The sequence below is a fragment of the Pinus tabuliformis genome, chromosome 9, assembly GCF_031772625.1.
Source record: "Pinus tabuliformis cultivar Carrire ecotype Pingquan chromosome 9, CPIR1, whole genome shotgun sequence".
Lineage (NCBI taxonomy): Eukaryota > Viridiplantae > Streptophyta > Pinopsida > Pinales > Pinaceae > Pinus > Pinus tabuliformis.
Window position 1 is genome coordinate 852,624,871 of NC_142307.1, and position 15,861 is coordinate 852,640,731.

The window sequence follows — 15,861 nt, forward strand, 5'->3', positions numbered from 1 at the left end:
ATTAAATGCATTGTGAGTAGCTGGTTGGACAGAGATCTGAAAGGAGCCAGATCAATGGGTGGAGACAAAGGACAACTAGGTACATCAAGGGCAATAAGGACTGAAAGGGTTGGTTACATCAACAAGTAAGTCAAGTATTTTTGTTCTTGTTGTTTTGGGCAGTTTGAAGGTCAAAAGCTATCTGACCTCAAGCCCTAACTTTTGTATACTATGTATACTAGTTGTTCTAGTGATCTAAAAGGCCATGATCACCAATATAGAGCCCTAATGATTCTTTATTGATGGATTAATAAAGGTCGAGATTTGGGCCAAATATCTCTGTGTACTTTATTGATTTCACTGTTGTTAAATTTTCGCTGTGCAAAGTGCTTGTATGTTGGGGTTCCTAGTGTGTTTGTGTGCTTGGTTAGCCATAGACCAGATCTAAGGCCTAAGGAAAATTCAACACTTTGCCCCTTTGCAGGCAGTGTTCCAGTTCATGGATCCTTGTTTTATTTGTCTTCTTCTCCTTTTTTTAATTATTTTATTGATTGTATGCTTTCATTGGCAATGGAGCATTTTGGATGCGAGCAATAGTGGAGAGGATAAGTGTGGGGCCTTCACACTATCAATTGCATCCTTCAAACTCGTCATCAACCCCATACCCTCTAGTTTTGCTTCCATAGCCAACCTTTTGGATTTGCCAAGTTTTCCACATTAAGTTGAGCCATAAAGTCCATCCAATGTTTGTTGGGATCCATTTTGGATCAAAAGATCAGAAGGGAGGCAAAGGGGTGGCCAAAGGGGGTAGCGCAGACTAGAAAAATAGAATAAGTATAGATACGCTGGAAATTGAGCAAAACGGGATCAAGAGAGCATTGACAATATTCATGGAGATGTAAGATCATATAGATGAGTGTCAATGGAAATCACAATGGAAGTCTTTCAAGAAAGTTGATAGTGAGGAAGAACAGCAAAGTGACAATGCATTGGATGAGTGATGAAATCCTGGAACAACATATGGTAGGCAGAATATATTCTGCCTTCAAGGATAAATATAAAGGTGGAGGACATTTTGGTTGGGTTCTACATTTCTCTCCATGAAAGGATTGGAAACTTCTACACAAAGATGATAAATACACTTAAGGTAAAAGAACACACCGAAGACAAGCACAAATGCAGTAAAAGGTTGATGAAAGCTAAGATAGGAGAGTCCAGCAAGACCATAGATGTAACACCCCTTTTTAAACCCCCAAGTTTTGTAATTTGTAATTAAGACTTATAACGTTGGGGATGATCAACATGGATAGTTTGACAAATTTTATGTGATGCAATATGTTGTGTGTGTGTGTATTGCCAAAAGTTGAAGAAGATAGCAGCAAACACAGATCTCGATGCCTGAGGGAACATCGTAAGGGGGATTTGGTTATATATATATATATATATATATAAAGCCAAAAGCTGAAGAAGAGAACAACCAACACAGATCTCAATGCCTGGGGTGAAGTGGTAAGGGGGATATGGGAAGTTTCCTATCTTACCTGAATTAAATGTCTAGATTTCTGATTTGGTAATTGAACTACCCAACTGCCAGCAGCTATGGAAAGGAATGGGAAGTAGTACTAAACTACTCTAGAGTTATGGGCTACATACCCATTTTTGAGATTTCTAAATTGACCACACAACCCAAGGGAGAACCCTGAATTTTCATGCTATACATTGTGCATGTGGTTCGGAAATAGAGAATAGCAACAAGCAGTTGAATACGGTGGTAGTGTCTAAGATACGCAAACAACTGCGTGCAAGTGAACTAGAGAAACCTGTGAGAAGAGAGCGAAAACCCATGTGGGTGTTGGGACTGTGACTATACATAGAAGGAGACTGGAGACAGAAATCCTTTTGAGTCACAGCAACCCTGTGTGGAATTTTGAGTTTAACTGAATTTGGATAAGGAAGTTACTGTGGAAACTTTAAACCTAAGCTAGAGGGTTAAGAGAATAGTTTGAATAATTTGTCTCAACTAAGCACGTAAGGCACTAAGAAAGGGGAAGTGTCGAGGAACAGTCAGATCAGTGAAGAACTCCCCTTGTGCTGTGCAAGCCCACAGTGGCCATACTATGAGTGCTAACCGGCCCTAGTTCAGTAGCTGAAAGGTAGAATATTGATTCCTATATGTGAAGGAGTGTCTCCTTCATGTTCTCTACCATAAATTGAACCTTGATAAGCCCTAAGTGAGTCTTCCTCTTAAGGCATCAAATCTAGCTCGGGGTGGCTAGTTGCAAGAAAAGAGTGGTGTAGTTGAGCCTATGGTTGGTTGGAGAGTGGCTCTCCCTTCTTCAGTTTCCAAGATAGCTTAAGTGACTTGATAAGTGTATATATTCTTTTAATGAAATAGCTTGGTTTGAAATTTTGAATCATAGCTTCATGAATGTTATCATGTTAGGTTACTGAGTATGTTGTAGTGATAAATCGAAACGATGTGTAATTGTGCTCAATTATTAGTTGTTATTTTTCTTTTATGAATGAATGTTGTATACAGAGGTATTCTTTAAAGTATCTTACCTATGAAAATTGTGCTCAATTATTAGTTGTTATTTTTCTTTTATGAATGAATGTTGTATACAGAGGTATTCTTTAAAGTATCTTACCTATGAAAATTGTGAGGTGTGGTTTTGTAAAGTAGAATATATAAGTTGAATTGAGCCTGAGGCCCTTCCTATATTCAGTTCGTGTGAATGGCCTATGCTAGACCAACTGTGGGATGGAACAACTATGCTATATCCTTGGTGTTGAATTTTGTAGCTATGGTCAATCTTTATAATATTTCATTTGTACTTGTAATAATGAAATGTAAAAGAAAAATTTATTTGAAGCATGTTCTTCATGCTTGCAAGAAAAAGGAATATTTATTTGTTTTATATTCAAAAGAAATTTCATAAGGCATGACCTTATCAAAGCAAGAAAAGTGAAAATTTGAAATTTGTATTTTGCCTCCACAAGTGCCAAGTTGAACCTCCTAGTCATCATGACGACCTGCCCATGACAGACGCTCATTCGCATGATTGGAAGGCTATAAGTAGCCTATTCTCATCCCTCCAAGAGACACTTTGGATCATCATCACACCTCTGTTTTTGAGCGAAGAAGATAAGGAGTACAAGGCCGAGAACAAAAGGAAGAGATAAGATTCATCTACCCTCACTCTAGCAATCAAAGGAGGCTGAGATTTGGATGTTTATCTGTGGCATATTTTCTGTGGCAATAGCGCAAAGTTTGAGGCAGAGTTGCAGGACGAATTCCGGCCCTCTTGTAGACCTGAAGCAGACCTTGTTGCGAGATTTTGTGGATAGAATTGAGGACACTTGTCTTGAATCTTGTGGAGGGTTGGCTTGGCTCTTGGTGGATGGTCATCTTGCTGGTTAGTTGACTTTGATGTTTCTCTTATTGCATTGATTATCTAAGGAAAAGGTTGGTTGGGTTTTTCCCCATTATGGGTTTTCCCAGGGTAAAATCTTCTTGTCTCTTTGTGCATTGTGATCTCTATTGCTCTAGTATTTCTATGGTTGAATTTTTGAATGTATAATTGCTTAATGATACATTGAAAGAGAAAATAATCACATACATCATTGGAAGTAATTATCAAGTTTCAAAAATAAAGTACTTGTATCTATGGTACTGGAAAACCAACACTTGTTTGGTGATGAGAAGATTGGGAGGTCTTTCCTTGATTGGAGACCTTCGAAAGGGTGGATAATGGCCTATTTGGGGAAGTTTCGGAAGATAGTTTATAGATTTGTAGTTGAGTCATGGGGACTGTGTTTTCTCAAGAGATGAGCCAAAATATTGGCCTCCTTGTTTCTATGTTTTGGAGTTGAGGTTTGAAGTTTGCAGCCCAAAGGAGTGAGAAGAACTTCACTTAGTTCGGCGAAGTTGTGGATTTGGCCATGGACCATCTCCTTGTCTTCTTAGAGCAGTAGCTTAGCTGTGGACAATGATTTTGAATGCCTCCATCGACTACGGAAGAGTTCTAAACCTCTAGAAGTCCTTAGGCAAGTTTCTTTGCAATCGAAATCAATTCCAGACCTTTGGAACAAGCCCGAGAGCTTTGCAGAAGTTCTGAAATTCAAGGATTGTTTAGTAGAGATTTAGACATTTGGGGATTGGAGTGCTTTGCCCTAACCCTTGGTCATAAGTTCTAACAAGAACCATGATTGAGAGCTTAGCTGCGAAGAGGCTTGAACGTAGAGCTTCGCTAATTGGATCGGCCTTAAGTTTTCAAAGACTCTCATTTCTCCCGATGGCTCCGTGGTCCACTAACCAAATCGACCATAGGTTGTTGGAGACCGTTACTTTAGTTTTATCTGATCGTCCATTGATCCAATGATCTATTAATTGGACTGGATAAGGGAGGAGACCCGAATATCATTAAGTGTAGCAAATGAGCCTGGAATTTGTCGAGTGATGGCACTGAAGTCTGTCGAGGAGTGGAAGTCCTAGCATTTGGAAAATTCAAAAAGGAGGATTTATTGAAAAAACCCGAATCCAGATGCTAGCGTAACAAACCATGTGGGGATTACATGGAGTCCACGTGAGCACTATTGAATCCTACAAGTAGGTGGTTGTGCTAACATGACATAATGATGTGTCACACTCAATGTGGAAAAAGTCGAAGTCGAGATTAAATCGGCAAGGGTCCAAAAATTGAAAAAGTCGTTAAAGTCATGAGGTTTTTGAAAAAGTCGGCAAAATTAAATAAATACAAAAATATTCTTTTTTTTTTAAATCAAAAATTTGTTAAATAAACTACTTCACTTACGATTTTTTGGAAAAACTCTCGATTTTATCCCGAGTAGCTAAGTGCGCAGGGCGGAGTTGGGATTGTACTGGGACAGAAAATTAATCAAAGATAAGTTGATTTTGGAATATTTTGTGTCTATGCTTCTGTTATATTTATGCATCTCTTTACAGTTTATGATTGCGCGCACTTGTTATGGATGTTGAATGATTAATGAGAATATTGGGCCCACATAATTAAGTTAAGATATATAATAAAAGCACAGTAAGGAATAAGGATCTAGACAGCACCTCTTCGCGCTCGTTACAGAGCTACGCGGAAGCAGTTGCACAAGTTGCGAAGGACAGACGGGATCGGTTTGCGAACTTCCCAGACTTCATCAAAACATCCCTAGGGTGCGGAAACCTAGTTCCAACACCCTCCCATACTAAATCAGGTGAGACCTCAGTCCGCGCCTCGCGGACTGTTGTGGAAAGGGCCAGTAGTTTCGGGATTTGTTTGGCTAAATCACTTCTAAACCTGGGTCAGGCCCCAACAAGCCAACAAATGGTTCCGTTGCCGGGACCGGGATTTGCCTAAGGGATGTCTGATGTCGTGCCACTGGAACCCAACAAAGAAGGAAATTGAAGAGTGTTTGGACAAGAAGCTTCACGGGTTCGTGACACAGGAAAACAGAGTTCCGCAGGTATCCGAGAAAAGGTGGCTGAATCGCTACGTGTATACGGAAATCCACGAGATCTTCTTCACATCCTTTCCTTCCGAACTGTATGAGTGGATCGCAAGGTTGGCCAACAACCAGGGAAGGTGTAAGCTTGACCAACCGATAGTGTGGACTCCTGAGTTAGTGCGCAGACTAGAGGCATTAGAGGATAAGATCGCGCGAGCTGTGTACATTGGCTCGACCAGATAATAGGGGGGTTTATCACTGAGTTCGCGGTAGACACAACTGTGAGCTATAGCGAAATAGAACGACGTTTTCTCAAGGGACTGCGAGGTAAGTACATTAAATCGTTGAATACTTGGATTAAGATGATGTTATGTGAAAAGCAGGTTATGCGAATACATTAATGTTTGGAACGACGCGAAGCGGAAAGATCTACACAAGTAGCAAGGGATTAGGAAACGGTCCCTTAATATCACCTTCGCGAGAAAGCGAGGAAGAGCTCGATCGGGTTTCTCCGAGAAGTGCGGTCAGTTTGATAAGGCAGCGCATTCCGCAGTTATCACCTCCACTTACGCCATCACCCGCTTCACCTACTTCACCCACTCCACCTCCACCAAACTTGCAGTTTAGCATGGCGAGCGCGATCAAGCTACCCATATTCAAAGGAGTAGGGAATGAGGATCCGGATCAGTTTTGGTTCATGGTGAGAGCAGTGTGGGAAGCACAAGGGATCACAGATGACAACATTAAGAAGGCTACATTGGTGAGCGCGCTGCAGGATCGCACATTGACATGGTATATCAAGCATTCCAATGATCACCCAAATGCAAGCATAGCAGAGATCCAGAATGCGCTGAAAAGAAAATTTAGCCGACCGAAATCAGAGACACAATCAATCATCAGATTTAAAGAGATCACGATGCTTCCAGGCGAGACCCCCTGGGATCTAGATCCGCAGCTGAAGAGTATGATCCACGAGGCTAATATGACGCTCACGGATGCGTAGCATCGCGCATGGTTTGTGGCATCTCTGACACCACACCTGAGGACGGCGCTGTCGCCACAGAAACTCGTTACCCAGGCCGAAGTGTTGGAAATGGCGATGAGGTTGCATGAAACATCGATACAGGATCTGGGGCTAGGAGTTCAACAAATCCACGCGCAACTACAGAATCTCTGCCTGGAAATGTAGAACTTGAAGCAGGATAGGGCACCGCGGCCGGAGGCGCGCGAAGAAGTGTGGTGCATAAAATGCAAAGGCTAGGGCCACAACAAAGACCACTGTCTGGTATTCGCAAACTACTTGGCAGGAGGGGGACCAATGCCATTGAGACCAGAGGCACAGGCAGGGCCGAGTGCGGCACCCGCACTATGGTGTGCGATCTGTCAGATAGGAGGAAAGCACACAATGGATAATTGTCATTTGTTGCAGAAGTATACAACGGCACCCCAGCAACTGTTTTGTAATTTCTATAGGTCGGTGGGCCACGACGAGCGTAATTGTCGGAGCTACGAGTTAACGATGGATCAAACCCCAGCCTATCGGATCCAAACAGAAACGCGAGCCCTCGACCCAGTGGCGGGAATGGGGCGTGGTGGATTTCAAGGGCGAGGTCGAGGACGAGGAGGAATGGGGCCAGGAAGGGGCCGCAGACAATTAATTTGTTACAATTGCAGAGGACCAGGGCACTACGCCCGCGATTGTACCAACCCGACGAGAGTATCATATTCATACTGTGCTCAGTTTGATCATGAAATGGTAGATTGTCCTACGTTGATCGCACAGATGCGCGAAAAAGGAGTACTTCAGCCTACTCTGACTCAAAATATTCAAATGATGAGGTTTGAATCACGCCAAGAAGACCCAAATGTGAATATGATGCTCAAAAGCGATGCGACCACAGGGGAAGATAAGGGGAAGCAGCCCGAGGGATATACAGGGGTTCGCAAGGCCCCTACAAAGGAATCTGAGTTTGAGTTAGAACGCGCAAAGGAGACCTTCATGGAAGCTAAGAAGAGCTTCGTGGAAGCCTCCACTTCATGTAGTAAAGATCAACCAGAGACAGGGATGGATCCTTCTATGCTTACTACCTTTTTGGAGACATGCATGAAACTGTTGCACGACAATAAGGCAGTTAAAGGACTACAGGAGTTGATAACTAGGTGCGCAGGGTCAGGGGAACTGCGCGTAGTCCGGAAACTGGGAAAGCATGCATTGCGCACCGAGAGGGAAATGAGATTGACGGCGCAGATTGGTGAGTATGAAATGGATCAGGTAATCCTAGACCTGGGTTCGAATGCGAATGTGTTACCAAAGCAGACATGGGAACGCATGGGCAGGCCCACGTTACAGTGGTCCCCTATTCAATTACAAATGGCGAACCAACAGAAGATTTTGCCCATGGGACGGTTGCAAGGGGTATGAGTTGATATCGAAGGCACGAGCACACAAACGGACTTTGAAGTAATAGAGATTGTCGATCACAGCAACCCTTAGCCCGTGTTGCTAGGAATAGACTGGGCCACTGATATGAATGGAGTCATCAACCTGAAGAAGCGGAAGATGATATTCGAGAAAAATTCCCTTCGCGTAGTAGTTCCGCAGCCCGCTAGATCCAGTCGAAGGAGCATGCTACACCGAACCAGTGCGCGACGATGAGCTCGATTGTATTTACCAGATAACGGCGCAAGTCCAGAATCGGGTGAACCCGACTGCAGATGGGAGAATCTCATGGGAGCGCGACAGTTCCTATACTTCGGATTCAGATGAAGAAGCAGAACCGACTGCACGAAGTGACAATGCTAAATTGCAACATGATGATTAGATCCCTGCGTTGTGTGACGACAAAGGCAAGGGAACTGCCAACATATGATGGAGTAACGGCGGTGGATGAATTCCTGGACAAATTTGAAGGTGTCGTACCGAAACAGTAGCAGTACGGTGCGCTGGAATGGGCGTTGCGCGCAACACCCGCACGATGGTGGAGTACACATTAGAAGACCAATGGAAACTGGTGCGAATGTAAAAGACGGATGCGCTTGCGGTTTGGAAGTCCCCAGCGTCGAACGAGAGCCGAGCAGCCAGGACAAAGCAGTTTGTGCGCCCACCTATGTCGATGGGTGCAGACATGTGCTGTGCAAACACTTCCCAAACTAAGGATCGAAAATCAGAACCAGATGCGGCAGTAGGAAAAGTGACGCACACCACAAATATTCCACGTCGGAGCATTCACAAAGCTATGTGGAATCATGAACAGAGTTTACCAAGAGGGACGAACTGACTGGGACCTGCGCGTGCCAGCGGTCTGATGGGCCTATAGGGCCATGCACAAGAACTTGAGCGCGGGAATGATTTCGAAGACGACGAGCAAAGTCGAGGCCATAACTTTGGGAAAGAATCCTCACGCAATAACTCCCATAATTGCGACAGCACGAAAGGACCAGAGCGAAGAGATTATGCAGCTGCGTGAGGACGAACATATGCAGATTCAAGAAGCCATTCGGCGAGGGAACCTCAAGCTTCGCGAACTCGAAGAAGATCGGGTACAACTAAAGCAGAAAAGCATATTAATGGACGTGGATATCAGAAAACTAGAAACCAAAATCGCGCAAGCATTACGCGTCGACAGAAGGACAAGGAAACGTATGGGCAGCCCTACCACCACACTAGAAGATTGTCACTGAGAATTTTTGACTATACTACCATGGCTGCGACCGCACCTTATCAGACAAAGTAACCAGGGAAGCGCACTGCATAAGGAAGAACGTGAGGCGCTAACTAACGCGAGGGTAACTAAGGAAGGCCCACGGACCGGGTTGGAAGGTGACTTGAAGCCTCGCACCAGTAGTGCAACCACCTGACTATCCGTAGGAAGCACAGTCTCAGTGCTCCAAGTAGTTGAAAGAGAGCGCGGGACTATAAAAGAGTCTGTATGGGAGTTGCGCGACACGGAAGTTGCGCGCGGGATCAGTATGACGCACAGGTCGTGTTCACGCACAAGGCGCTGCGCTGCCGCGCGGGTAGGTTGGAACGTGATCATTGGTGTCACTATTCATGACAAGATGTCCAATTTAAGGCAACGAGGAGCAGACGGCGGGCAATTAAGACACAAAGTCAGAACTAGATTTGGGACTATCTGCCACCATTCTCACATTAATGAGCCGAATATGGGGGGAACGGTCGAATTTGAATTCAAAAGGACCTATAAATCACAGGTGGCTCTCCACTGAACAACCCTTGGCGTTTTGAGAATTCATTTGTTGCGTTATCAAGTGGGTATGAACCTGACGAATTTGGAGGTTGTGAGAGCAAGTCCGTGGTTTGAAACATTGCCAAAGGAGACACAGGATTCCCTGATCAGAATGATGTCAACAACCAAGGGAGCCGCGCAGAGCTCTACGCCGTCGGTAGGGGATGCACCGGAAATCCCTAAATCGCCCTGAACGCCAAGGCCCAAAAAGGATCCACAGGCAGCAGGACCGGTCCGTATGTCTCCGCGAAATCCACGATTCAGCAAACTGTCTATGGAAGATAAGGGCAAGACGGTTAATATTGAGACAAATGATGAAGAGGAGGATCTTCAAACCTTTGTAGAAGAGATTGAATCAGATGAAGAAGTGGCGGAAGACATTTAGCCAGTGCGTGCTACAACAAAACTGCCCAAATATGTCCCCCCACGGAAAGGGAAGGCAAAAGTACCCAAGGACGTGGACACCGTTAAGAGCACACTCGAAACCCCACTCCTGCCAAATGGAATTCTATTTGAGGGTTCAGCCCTGGGCCGCGTACCCACAATGAAATTTGAAGATTGGGACCTCGCGGACAGCGAAAAGTTCCCACATCTAGAGACTAGCCAACTTATGAAACAAAGCAAGGAGGGGGTAGTTACAGCGCTGCAGCCACAAGAATGGTTGCGCAGGGTGGAGGAGACCGGGCTACTCCACCTACTATGGATTCTGCACTTTCACCAGGCACCAATCACGATATTTGTCATCAAGCAACTGCTTTGCCTAATGCATGAGGGGTACTTGTGGCTGGAGGAGCCGATTCCCATTACGGCGGAGCTAATTCATAAGATTTCAAACCTTCCCTGCACGAGAAGGGACCCCGCGGAAATAGTTGGCCAAAGCGGAGACTTGGCGCTCGCCGAAACCATGAAGAAGAAATACAAGTTAGAGAAGAAGCAGAGGGGCTATGTGATTACTAGCATTCAAGACAAAGGGGTGCGCGTAGCCACTCAACTGCTGGCAGGAAAAGTGATGAGAAAATGCCGCGGCAACGAGGTAGCAGCAACGGTCATCGCGCTGGCTGAGCAATGTGTCGAAGGGGTACAGTTCAACTAGGCGCAATTCCTCTGCAAGGAGGCTCGGGAGCAGGGTAAGACCTTCCACTACGCGTGGTTGCTCTTATCCATCTTGTTGATTGCAGGGGAATTGCCGGAGGACAGTCAGTTTCCTCCCCTGGACCAGGATTTGCCAGAGGCAGTGAAATATGCGTCGCTCTGGGCGACAAGGCACGCCACACGCATCCATGAGATCAAGATCCTCTGGATACTCATGGAGGCAAGCGTACGAATGTGGATCCACAAATGGTCGTGCCTATCCTCCACGGTATACAACAGTCTGCAAAGCTTTGCAGACTTTAAGGCGGATATGCACAATGTGTATATCAAAGCACGGAAGGACCCGGAGCAGAACAGGACCAAACTCTCATTCATCGCAATTGATGGTGCGGTGTTCGCGGTGCTCGACTCATGGCCACTCGAATGGCGCGGCCCGAATCCGACAGCGTAGGATGAGGCAGTGATACAAAGACAGAAGGATGCTGCCAAGCTGCTGGCACAATAGAAGCGGAACGAGCAGCTCGCCGAGGAGGTCAGGGCTTCCCGCAAGGCAGCAAAGACCATCGCAGAGCAGACCAAGGCCGCCAAAAAAACAGCAATAGTAGGGGCCACCACGACGCAGGAGGAAAGAGGCCCGGACCTAACCACAGGACATGGGACAGATGATACGACGGAAGGCGCGGACCCAAGCACCACCTTTATATAATTGAAATGATCGCGTGGGACGGAATGAACAGGGCCACGGAAGAAGACCAAGGCTTCCAAATTGGATGGGGAGCCTATTACACTAACAGAGGGTGATCTATACGACATCGGCAACATAGTTCACGAGGTCACCAGGGAGGCGCTCCAAGAAGCAATGACGGAGCAACAGAATGTGTTGGGGGCACTCAGGGCACAACTGCAGGGACTTCAGGTGCGACTCCCACAAGAAGGAATGGTAGTCGTCTACAGTGCCACGGGAGCATCGGCAATAGAGTAGTTGTTGCGGGCCAAAATGGCCAACACCGTCGCGCTACTAGAAGGAGCACTGACAGCGGACAACATGGAGGATAGAGCCGCGGTAGGGCGGATCAAGGGACTCGGCCTAAACTTGGCTGCCCTTCCGCGGGATATTTTATACCAGCTACAGGACGGAGTGACGACAGAACTCCGCGCTAGAGAGGGACGCGCAATGCAAATGCTAAGTGAACAACGAATCAACATCGAACAACTTAGCCTACAACGTGATGAAGCGGTGGCTCAGAACCAGCAGTTGGAGCAGATCGTAGAGGAAGCATGTCGTTGCGTCCCAGAACTGGAAATTGCGACAGATCTGCCAGTAGGAATACGGATCCACAAATTGGCCAGTGGATTCCGCGAGGCAAAGGAGGAAGCTATGAGGATCCAACTGGACCTCAACCTACAAATTGCTGAACTACGGTTAAAGGTGCAGCCCTCCACGCCCCCAGAAGTTCGAGATCAGCGCGTCGATGATATCCGAAAAGGGTTGGAAGAAATTGAATAGGCAGTGCAGAGCTGCACCACATTGTTGGAAGAATCCTTCGGGGTCCTCACAACCTTACAAGAGGATCCCACCATACAGCGGTTGGAAATAGAGGCGCGGGAGCTTCAAATGTAATATGATAGTGTGTGCGGGATGGCGCAGACAGTGGTCCTAACGCAACAACTCACGAGGCTACAACAGGCAAAGGCATTGAAGGAGCAAGTGGATGCAGCGCGCCAAAAAGAGGCAATACTTAAAGCACGCGTCTAGCCTTGGATTGATGAGGCCTTCCTCATCACGGCTGACATCGAAGGAAAACTCACGCAAATGAAAGCGATGCATTACCTGCGACAGGGATTTGACCCTGACAATAAGCATTTGGCCGAGCGAGCAAAACGGATCCAGCGGACGACAGAACAGTGTGCTACGGATCTCCGCGCAGCACAGGCACAGTTAGATGGACTTCGCCCATAGATCGTCGCACCCGCAAAGTGATTCGAAACGAGTCACGATGATTGTGTTGGGGGCCTGTTGGGCAGTGGATCCCTCCATAGTATGTTTTTGGGGCTTGAAGCCCGAATTTTGGTCAAGTGTAATGTAAAGACCCCACGAAAATGCGGGCGCAGAACGCAAGAGTCTAGGGTTGTCCGCCCTAAAATAATATAATTTAATGTATGGTATGTCGGCCTACCCATGGTCCACGGTTGTATAAATAGACCGAGGCTCTAAGTGTAAAGTAAGTCTTAGCTTTGAGAAGTCATATGGGTTTTGGATGATGAATTAGCTCTGAGTCTGTAAGTCCGAGTCTTGGGTTGTAGTAGTAGGAAGAGGCTCTGCAACTAAGTGCGCAGAGGCCTGGTAGAGTCCGCAGCTATGTGCGCGGACCCCTGCAGCTGAGTGCGTAGGGCGGAGTTGGGATTGTACTGGGACAGAGAATTAATAAAACATAAGTTGATTTTGGAATATTCTATGTCTATGCTTCTGTTATATTTACACATCTCTTTACAGTTTATGATTGCACGCACTTGTTATGGATGTTGAATGATTAATGAGAATATCGGGCCCACATAATTAAATTAAGATCTATAATAAAAGCACAGTAAGGAATAAGGATCTATACAGCACCTCTTCGCGCTCGTTACAAAGCTACGCGGAAGCAGTTGCACAAGTTGCGAAGGACAAAGGGCTACGCAGATCAGCGCAAGCGCGCAGGATCGGTTCGCGAACTTCCCAGACTTCATCAAGACATCCCTAGGGTGCAGAAACGTGGTTCCAGCACCCTCCCATACTACCTCGGGTGAGACCTCAGTCCACACCCCGCGAACTGTTGCTGAAAGGGCCGGTAGCTTCAGGATTTGTTTGGCTAAATCACTTCTAAACCTAGGTCAGGCCCCAACAAGCCAACAGTAGTGAAGCCCCCAACCTCAAGGCATGTTTCCGAAGCAATTTTCAAAAGAAAAAATAAAAGATAAAAGCCCCCTTGGGTGAGCTTTACCATAATCCTTTGAAGTGCCAAAATAGGAATTCCAAGATTCCAAAACAAAGTCAAACATGCCTTGTAAATTTGTAAAGGTCACTAACATATTTATTTAAACAGATTAACAATTTAAGCATTAAGTGATAACCAACCTTAACAACCTACTTCCTACCGTTAGTGCGTAAGTCGATCCATAGATCTAATGATAGAATCGAGGGATGCATTGCCTTCCTACTCTAAGCTACACAGAGCTATCAATATCCCTTCTTGCATAAATGACTGTATATGCTTGGCAACAAGTAGATACCTATCTAACCATGAGTCTAGCATGCACCTCAAGTTTGTCAAGTTCAACGTTGCATAGTTTGAATTCCAACATGTGATACGGCTAAATATGCTTGGCAACTCGTAGATACCTATCTAACCATGAGTCTAGTATGCACCTCAAGGTTGTCAAGTTCAACGTTGCATAGTTTGAATTCTAACATGTGATACGTCAGTCTTTTGTATGAATTTGTGAAGTCAAGATATGCATCCTCCATCTTCACACCCTAGAGGTGCACATCAGGTCAGGGTTTAGAAGGATTTGTGTTATTGAATATTTTCAATGCACCCAATGCAGAATCTAAATTTAATGTATCATTATGCAGACACAAACAAAGAATTGATGGTTCACCCATTCCTAATTGGGCTGTAGAATGCACCTTGTTTTTCTATGTGCAAATATGACGTGTTGTATCAGAAGGGGCATTATTGATCAATCTCAACTGTAATGAGACAGACAGGGAGCATAGAACGAAAGCGTGATACTTTGACATAGCAAGCTGAAACCAGAGATCTCAGAGAGAGTATAAAATAAGATTTGGATAGCAGATCCTCGAAATTAAAAGCTCCGGTATCACAAAATTATATCTTTTGTTCACTATGAAACATAAAATTAAAATTCTCTCTACTGTCCCCCACGCCACACACCAAAAGGGATTTATAAATAAAAAAGGTCTAATTTAAATTACCATAATTGAACATAGTCGGCTGAAACTCAGTATCTTAGCAAGAGTATAATAAAAGATGTGGATAGCAGGTCCATAAAACTATGAGCTTTCAAGCTCTAAAATTAGTAGATTATAACTTTCGTTCACCATGAAATTTTAATATCTCCCCACGCCGCTACACATAAAAAAGGGGGTAAAATATAAGAAAAAGAAAAGCCTAATTTAACTCACCTTGTTAGAATGATTGGGCACTGGTTTATAAATCAATACGAAGTGGATCCTTGTGCTTGAATGCTCATGTGTTTGTAAATATTTTCGCGGTATCCTCAAATTCCGATGAATTCTGTTTACATCTCTTTGGGATCCGGCCTATTCAAGATGGAGCTGTGTCCTGCAGATCACCCAGTTTTAATGTAAGGTTCTTGCAATCGTTTTGATAACGAATGCTAACGGTTTAATTAAATTTTCAGAAAGTTATCAAATGCCGATTTGAAGAGGTTATCAAGTTTGGGGAATTTTCGAGAGCTGCTTTTGAAGCTGTATATAACCCGGTGCGAGGATTCAGACATTGAAAATATCGATAAAAACCATGAAGCGTGAACGAATTAAAAGGGTGTTTTAATGGAGACTACCTGTCATTCATTCAGCCACTCAGTCCAGTTCAACGCTGAGAGTTGTAACGGCCGTTCAGACACGCGCAAAGGTGTAGAAACCATGTTTACAGATTACCATATAATTATTAATAATTAATACGTGAAATACGGTCACATGGGGTCACGCTGTTTTGCTTCCCACCAATCAGAGATTAGCCTGTTTCGCATGGATTTTTGGAGACGTGCACTTTAATACGTGAAATACGGTCATTGGCTCACGCTGTTTTGCTACCCACCAAACAGAGTTTAGTCGGTTTCCGCATGGAGCATTATAGAAGGGGTTTTTGGAGGTCGTCCATGTGACCATGTGGACTGGCGTGTTCTGTCCATCGTGTAGGCCACGTGCTTCGCTGGAAGCCTATAGCCATTAACCTTCGGTTGCATTTTATTTTTTATTCGCTGCAAGAAAGCGTTGCTGGTCGTTAGGTAAAATATTTTGGTTCGAAATTTTAGATGTTACTTTTATTTTAATTCT

At 45.0% G+C, this 15,861-nt stretch overlaps 1 protein-coding gene across 1 annotated transcript in view; it reads right to left on the reverse strand.

Moving 5' to 3' along the window:
• The window catches only part of LOC149151468 (uncharacterized), a 30,684-nt gene extending 15,099 nt beyond the window's left edge, over positions 1 to 15,585 (reverse strand). Inside the window, exons 1-2 of the mRNA XM_089441219.1 lie at positions 15,366 to 15,585; positions 14,965 to 15,124 (exon numbers count right to left, since the gene is read on the reverse strand). The gene's annotated coding sequence lies outside the window, so the exon portion shown is untranslated. The remainder of the gene's footprint in view (positions 1 to 14,964; positions 15,125 to 15,365) is intronic.
• Between the last annotated feature and the right edge of the window lie 276 nt (positions 15,586 to 15,861).